The following is a 9205-nucleotide window of genomic DNA, read 5'->3' on the forward strand; positions in this document are numbered from 1 at the left end:
TTGTATGTCATTGGAATCCGCTATTATGACTGTTGTTATTATTATTGTTATTATTATTATTATTATTATTATTATTATTATTATTATTATTATTATTATTATTATTATTATTATTATTATTATTATTATTATTATTATTATTATTATTATTATTATTATTATTATTATTATTATTATTATTATTATTATTATTATTATTATTATTATTATTATTATTTTGTTATTATTAACACCGCATTGCTATTCTATAAGGTGGCCAAACTACTGCAATTAGTTTTAACTTTAATACTCTTGTTATTAATATTACTATAACTAGGGCATATTAAATTTATCATTATATTTTTACTAAGTATTTATCATAACCTATAAAAATTCCTCATTCTCAGACGACATAAAATTCTCAAAACGTGAATAAATCTCAATAGATATTCAAGGGAAAGAATTATTTAATCGACAAATATATTCCATCTATACATAAATGTCTCAAAATTTTAGGCATTTTTCGTACGCTTTTCCTCGTGACTAACAAGCATATAAGAAGTGTTTACGGGCACTTGGTAACTCTTACACGAGTCTGGCAAATCCTTATCAATTTTTTCTTGGAATTTCAGGTTGGATGTGTAGCTCATGTTGGTGTTGAATTCTTCTTGGTTATGAGTTGGTGATGACAAGTTTAAATTACTTCCTGTTCTCGGCCGCCCTTGTGTCAATAACTCACCAAACTTCATTTTTATGCCAAGTGTTGCTATTTTCTTCGTGTTTTCCTGTTTATGAAGGTCTGAAGTGTGTTTGGCAGGGGGTGTTTGTGTTGGTTCTAGTGTGTGAAGGTGTTAAGTGTGTGTTTGTAAGGTATGTTTAGGCGTTTGTGTGTGTGTGTGTGTCTGTGGTTGTTGTTTGTGAAGGCGTTGAGTGTGTTTGGTGTGGCAACCATACCACCTCCCCCACCACACACCAACCCCACCTCCCCACCTCCCCACCTCACACACTAACCCCCCCACCCTCCCCACCACACACACCAACCCCACCTCCCCACCTCCCACCACACACTAACCCCAATCCCCACCTCCCCACCACACACTAACCCCACCTCCCCCACCTCCCCACCACAAACTAACCCCACCTTCCCAACACACACCTACTCCACCTCCCCACCACATCACCTCCTCACCTTACCTGGCCAACTCACCTGGGGGTAGCAATTTAATTAGACACCCCCCCCCCCACCAACGTCATTAAGAACCAATCCTTGGAAGCATTTTGGCCCCTAATGAGCAGTTTAGGTCGATTAACGAACCCGAATGAGTGTTTTACGTGTATTGAAGTTACATTATTAATTACCTGGTCGCGAAAGATGACATTTTGTTTTCACCTGAGGATTTTAGTATCTACCTTCATTGTCTTGTTAATCAACTATCTAAAGATCAGTAAATAAATTATGCAGGTAATGTATAAGTTATAATATCTAAGTATCTAGGAAAGAGGGAGAGAGAGAAAGAAAGAGAGAGAGACAGATAAAGAGAGATAGAGAGAAAGAGAATGCCTAACACACGCCGCAGTTACAGCTGAGATACAAGATAAGGTTACGGCACATTTAACACCATCGTCGTCAAATAAATACAAAAGTACCTAACTGTGAAATTGCTACGAGTTACATATATTTGCTGGGTAACTCCTGCCGTCTCTTGTTACAGTTAGTGTTATGCAAACTACCTTAGAACAACCTGAACAACTACTATTGTCAGGTAAACTATCCTGCAACAACTTTGAAACATCTGGATAACAACCAATTGACAGGTAACAACGCCTAACACTACTACCAACACTTAACACCACTACTAACACCTAACAACCACACTTAACACTTTTAATAAAACTAAACACCACACTTAACACCACTACCAACACCTAACACCACACTTAACACCACTACCAACACCTAACACCACACTTAACACTTTTACTAAAACTTAACCCACTTTATCTCCTCCTTTATGACTGTCAGTAACCAGGCTCTTGTGGTGTTACTGTGAGAATGGGTCAATAGTTTCATGCAACTTTATGATAACCTGTGTTCGAAAATGTTGTCCATAAGTATGCAAAGTGGATATGTAAATTTTCAACCCACACTGAGAATATACGTCATAGATAAACATAATGCTCTCTCTCTCTCTCTCTCTCTCTCTCTCTCTCTCTCTCTCTCTCTCTCTCTAATTATTTCATATATATAGACCAATGTGTTATGTACAACCACAATCACAACAACAACCATAACCATTGCATCTCTGTATCAACAACAGCCACCACCACTACCTCTGTGTTACAGGTCAAGGTCACATATTGAGGTCATTTAAGGTTAAGTTAGTATCCCTTCCTCTGTTTGTTTACTCTCTCAATATAAACTCTCAAGAAAAATATAAACAACATCTCCAGGAGTCTGTATGTATCTCATGTTTGTCTTCTGTGATGCCCAGACTTCTGACGAGATGGAATGTCTGGTGTACCGAGAGATAAATGGAGAAAGAGACAGAAACAGACAGACAGACAGACAGACAGACAGACAGAGAGCATCACACTAGACGGAAGGGATGTTACAACTCTCCAAGTCCGGGTTTGAGAGGCAAGAGCCGACCGCCTTTAAAACGCGCCAAGGAAGGAAATTGGTAGCCAGCAAACTAATATTGGTCGACGGTGTTTACGCCTCAAGGTTTACTCCAGAGGCACAGGCAGTAGAACCCCCTGAAGCGTGAACCTTCCTCGCCTCTCTCATGAAGATTTGAACCTTTTTTTGTAAGCCGTCCTAAACCCTGGAGTCATCACATGGAGCATTGGATCTACTTGAAAAGAACTGAACCCTTTGATAACGTCCTTCAACTATCTGGGGGAAGAAATGAACCCTTTGCAGGATATTTAAACCCCCTAAGCGTGATCCTCTTAGTGAAACATTGACTCCCCAACGAGGCTTTGAAACCCTTATAACATAGACAGAGAGACAGACAGATATAAAGAGAGAAATAGACAAAAATGACAGACAGTTAAACAGAAATAAGACGACAGAGAAGCACACACACATAATGTCTACCATCTCTCATAAAATGATTCAAAATATTCATGTATATCCTCTCACCTCCCTCACCTTCCTCATCTCCCTTACCTCCCTCACCTCCCTTACCTCCTTCATCTCCCTCACCTCCCTCACCTCCCTCACCTCCTTCACCTCTCACCCCCTTACCTTCCTCACCTCCCTCACTTCCATCACCTCTCTCACCTCCCTCACCTCTCATCTCCATAACCTCCCTCACCTCCCTCACCCCCTCATCCCCCTCACCTCATCAGAGACTATAGCGTTCCTTGGCATCATTCCCGCCTCTGACAGTGCCACTAACTCATGAGGTGCCACCCTGATCACCGTGTCTCCTCCGGCACTCAGATATGTATGACAGTCACAGCACAACTCTCACTACAACACCTGGGACGTCACTTGGTGTATAATGATGTCAGGAAGTCAGATTGAGGTCAGACAGATGTGACATTGATGTCAGAAAGATTTCAGATTGATGCCAGAATGATGTCAGAATGTCAGAAAGATATCAGAACGATGTCAGAATGATGTCGGGAAGATGCCAGGAAGATGTCAAAATAGCATCATATACCTGTAGTGTAAATTCTTAGCAATATATATTTTTTTTGTTTTAAGTCGGTGAAATTCCCAGTGGTAAGTCTTGGGAGTCTTTTGAAGTGAATACACTTTTTGGTTTAGGATTTAAAATGTAAGTTTTTTAATTGCTTTATGAGGTCCAACGCTGAAGGGAATGTTAGAAACTGCCACGAAATGAGTCACTGGTGTTTGGCAGTGTTTAAAAAGACCTGGGTTAAGTAGGGTTAGGATTAGTTTAAGTTAAGTCAAGTTGGATTAAATTAGATTAACTTATACTTTATTCTCAGGAGAGTTAATGTTAATATTATAATTTATTTTGTTCTTTGTGGAGAATATTACTAGTAAGTTAATATTCTTACCCTCGTCTAAATCAACTAAGAATATTATTAACATCATTATTGCACTATTATTTTACTTTTTAAAGGGTATTATTATAAAATAATATTCCCTCCCTTAACACCGACAACCTCACACTACCGGGTCCAGTAATACTCCCCGGCTCAACATCTGTACAATATATTAAATCGTTCATATCAGCCGACCAAATCCCCCGATGATGGCAATTTTTTTCCAATGAATTTTATGAAATATTTAAATTACACATTTGGGATCACCGTTCATCATAGCTAATTAAAACATTAATTGTGCCTAACTACACAACAGGTGTGCTGAAGATAATTTATATAAATATCTCGTTATTTTGTTATTTAATGGAAATATTGTTACCTTTATGGCACCTGGCTAAATACCTGTCATAAAGAAGTATTTAATAAAAGTATAAATAATTAATACCTATAATAAAAATTTATAAAATAAGTGATTGACTATAATAATACAAATATAATTAGTAATTGTAATACAAAATAAATAATGAGATAAAACAATAATATAATATAACTGATAATTAACGTAGAATAAAACATGGGCTTAATAAACCATTTTAATTAAACCAAAAGAAAAACTGAATCACTTGACGTATCTCCACCACAGCTTATATCACCGAAAGATTAACCACCCGAACGCTAACCTAACCTAACCTAACAAAAGGAAACATCACCCCAAAAAATAAAATCCAATAATACAAAACAAAAGCCCCCCTCCCCCCCCCAAAAAAAATAAAATATAAATAATGTATCACCAAGAAAACAACAGACCTGGTAAAGATCCTCTAATGAAAAAAAAAGGTAAAAAAAACAACAAGCAATGAAATCAGAGAGAAGCAACAAGGTAAAACAGGTAAAGGTGAGTATAGGTCTCGTAACTCAGTAGCCAAAGCAGATTACGCCAACCCCCATCCTTAACAAGATTCCCCAGGTGTGTGTGTGTGTGTGTGTGTGTGTGTGTGTGTGGCGAGGTAAAAGGTGTTGAGGGGGTGGGAGAGAAGAGAGAGAGAAAGAGTGCCGTGATGTTGGTCTAAATTAAGAAAAATGTGGAGAAGTGATGACGAAGGGAAGGGAGGAGGAAAAAAGAGAGAGAGAAAGTGGAGGAGGGAAGGAAAAAAGAGATGGGGTGGGAGGGAGAGAATGCAGAGAGTAAATGCTAAAAAAAATATATATAATGTTGTAAAAAAATATAAAAAAACACAAAGACGAAAAAGGAGAGATGGAAATAAAGCAGGAAAAGGTGTACTGTGATGATGAGGGAAGGAAAGAGAGAGAGAGAGAGAGAGAGAGAGAGAGAGAGAGAGAGAGAGAGAGAGAGAAAAGTCAAAATACAGTAAAAGAAAACTAATATTGTGTTGTGATAAACTTGGGAAGTATAGAATAGTAGAAGAATATAAGATAGAGAGAGAGAATGATGCTGTGTTGGACTAAATTACGAAAATGGAAAGAGAGGGAGAGAGAAAAACCAGACAGTAAAATAAGATAAAAAGAAAGGGAGGAACGTTGTAGTGTACTAAATTAGGGAGGAGGAGTGGAGGGATGAGAGAGAGAGAGAGAGAGAGAGAGAGAGAGAGACTGGCGTTGTGTTGTCATAAAGTAAACAAAACCCGGAGTAATGTTAGGGAGCCAAAACACGCAGAGGTAAAATGCAGACACTCGCCAAAAATACGATTGTAATTTTGTACTAAATCCGAAATATGTGTATTGACGTGAGAGGGAGAGATAGAGAGAGAGAGAGAGAGAGAGAGAGAGAGAGAGAGAGAGAGAGAGAGAGAGAGAGAGAGAGAGAGAGAGAGAGAGAGAGAGAGAGAGAGAGAGAGAGAGAGAGAGAGAGAGAGAGAGAGAGAGAGAGAGAGAGAGAGAGAGAGAGAGAGAGAGAGAGAGAGAGAGAGAGAGAGAGAGAGAGAGAGAGAGAGAGAGAGAGAGAGAGAGAGAGAGAGAGAGAGAGAGAGAGAGAGAGATAGAGAGAGAGAGAGAGAGAGAGAGAGAGAGAGAGAGAGAGAGAGAGAGAGAGATGACGCACACACACACACACACTGGATTGTATATATCATGAAAACTAAACTCTCAAATAAGTAAAATATATCGTGGCAGCATCATTGTCTTAACAAGCTGCTTTGTTAGGGGGGGGGTTGACGCGGCCCACAGCGAGAGGCAAGAGGAGGAGGAGGAGGAGGAAGAGGAGGAAGAGGCAACCTAACCTAACCAAACGAAACCGAAACCAAATATCACATCATCTCTCTAGACTCGGCTAAAATATTAAGACAAAATTCAAGTTATGTCCCATGAATATTTACAGAGAGTAATTTACATGTTGAATAGAGTTTAGAACTTTGGGATAAAATTGTAAGTTTTAAGGTAGATGAAGTGAGTTGATTAGTATCATCTACCTGTAGCTTATGAGGTGGTGTGGTGTGGTGTGGTGTAGTGTGGTGCGGTGCTATCTATGTTATTTGTGTTGTGTTGTGTTGTGTTGTGTTGTGTTGTGTTGTGTTGTGTTGGTGTGTTTGTTTACTGTAGTGGGGCAGGGATGTGTACTCATATTTACATTCACTCGAGCAGAGAAGTACACACACACACACACACATACACACACACAAACACACTATACGAGGTTGCGTGATCAAAATAATTGGAGTTAAGCAGAGGGGGGGGGGGACCAAGGCTTCGCTTACTAGAGCACCGAGTTGCTTTGATCACCAACATTGTGTGTACGAGTGACTGACCTCCCATCGTTACCTCGCCACGCTATTGCCATCACCAGCAGTTACGTCCGACTCACACGCCCATCTGCATGTGGCGAGGGTCGTTAAAGTTTTCCCCACACTACCTAGGATTTTTTTCCCACGGTACCTATGTTTTTTCCCGAGCTTCCTATGTTATTTCCCACGGTAATTAGGCATTTTCTCACGGGACATATGGATTTTCTCACGGTACCTATATTTTTCCCACGGTACCTATATTTTTCCCACGGTACGTATGTTTTTTCCCACGCTTCCTATGCATTTTCCCACGCCCTAATATTCTTCCCACACTTTCTACTGCACCATACATGAGTAATCTTTAAACCACTCACTGAGATTTACATATACAGTATCGTCAATAAATCTCAATAAACTGACTACATATTGCAATTACCATCAACTTATTTTTTTACACAATCATGCAAATGTGACTGATATATACACATTGCAGGTTGCATTGCAAATACAATATCATTCAATAAGTATTATATAACTCAGTACAAGTTGCATATTGTAGTCTGTTACTTATGGTACTGGAAAACACTATATTGTATAAATACCCGTCACACACCTACCATTGCATGTTGCACGTGGTATCAATAATTCTCGTTCAATTCGGTGGAAGTTGTGTGTGTGTGTGCTGCATAAATACAGCGTAAGATTCTCACTGTGTGTTGCATGCATCATGGGTCACACTAATGTATGTTGCAGGTATATTATCAAGGACTCTACCACTCTCCAGTCTGTCTGTCTCTGTGTTGTATCTGTCTGTCTGTGTCTTCCACTTATATATCTTTCCCTTGAATTTCTCTTCCTTTCCATAAGTCCTTTCCATGCTAACCCAGGACCACACACGCACACACACACACACACACACACACACACACACACACACACACACACACACACAAGACTTTAATGGAATATATTGCCTTAGCGTGATGACTTGAATATGACTCCAAAAAAATTAAATTCGCTTTTGTGGAATCATTTGTTGAGACGTTTGTGTTGAGTCTTTCCTTTGATGTTGGTGGAGGTGTTTGTGTCATCTGTTATGTTGTTTATGAAGGCGTTTGTGTTGTCTGCCTCATCTCTATTACTTACACAAAACAACAGAAAACTTTTAACGTTTTACAATTAAAATCCTCCTGACTGGCACATCACTAAAACACAACACTGATAAATACTTAATTCGTGGCTCTTAAACACCAGTAAATTTTATATGAACTCCAGTTTAGAGAAAGATGTTACGGTTTACAATTATTATATAACACTACAGGATACATTAGAATAATATAGAACATTATTAAACAAGAGTAGATGTCTAATATATAGGAGTAAGTATATATTATACTATTATATGAGTTGTATATAAAAATAAACTCAAATTCTTATTTTTACTCAAAATTTCAACACCAAGATTATTTTATCGTAACCACAAAGTTGCAGAAAATTAAGATTTTTCTCTCGCTTTTGAACTTCTATGTTTTAATCTTGCCGCCAGGCTGTGAAGCGTGTTTTATTTTACCTATACAAGTATATATATATATATATATATATATATATATATATATATATATATATATATATATATATATATATATATATATATATATATATATATATATACACTCGTAAGATAAGAAGGAAGAGAGACACTCCACTGTAACTGTGAGACAACGTAAGTGTGTCACTTCTCAGCATTATTTACAAAATAGACTTGTACCGTGTGTGTATGTGTGTGTGTGTGTGTGTGTGTGTGTGTGTGTTCTCTCTCTCTCTCTCTCTCTCTCTCTCTCTCTCTCTCTCTCTACGTGGATCACCTGTTATCCTGGCAGGTGTGAGGACGGCTGCAGGGGAGGTTAATCACACACACGCACACCTCCACACCTTGACTCACCTGCACTGCTGATGATCAAAGATATTACGGGCGAGTGCAGCTTCCTGGTGGCCTGTTTGATGGGCCGTAACACACACACACACACATCTATCATGCCAGCTTTGAACACTTGACTGGACACCTTAACATCAGGTCGTGACGAGTCTCTGGCTAACAAGAGGCTTACGAGACATGCAAATTACTAAGTGCGAGGACGAGGCCTGACACATAAACAAGATCACTACAATTATCCGATGACTTCCAGCGATTATCCGAAAACTACCAGCGATTATCCGAAAACTTCCAGCGATTATCCGAAAACTACCAGCGATTATCCGAATAATACCAGCGATTATCCGAAAACTTCCAGCGATTATCCGAAAACTTCCAGCAATTATCCGAAAACTTCCAGCGATTATCAGAAAACTTCCAGCAATTATCCGAAAACTTCCAGCGATTATCAGAAAAATTTCCAGCGTAGGGTAGAGTAGGGTAGGGTAGGGTAGAGTAGGGTAGGGTAGGGTAGGGTTGGGTAGGGTAGGGT

At 38.9% G+C, this 9205-nt stretch overlaps 1 protein-coding gene across 1 annotated transcript in view; it reads left to right on the plus strand.

Annotated features, from left to right (window-relative positions):
• LOC121876574 (proteoglycan 4-like) overlaps nt 1-9205 on the plus strand; it is a gene marked incomplete at its 3' end in the record, with an annotated part of 26328 nt that overhangs the window by 12718 nt on the left and 4405 nt on the right. The window lies entirely within an intron of this gene.

This window comes from Homarus americanus, unplaced genomic scaffold (assembly GCF_018991925.1).
Source record: "Homarus americanus isolate GMGI-L3 unplaced genomic scaffold, GMGI_Hamer_2.0 scaffold28, whole genome shotgun sequence".
Lineage (NCBI taxonomy): Eukaryota > Metazoa > Arthropoda > Malacostraca > Decapoda > Nephropidae > Homarus > Homarus americanus.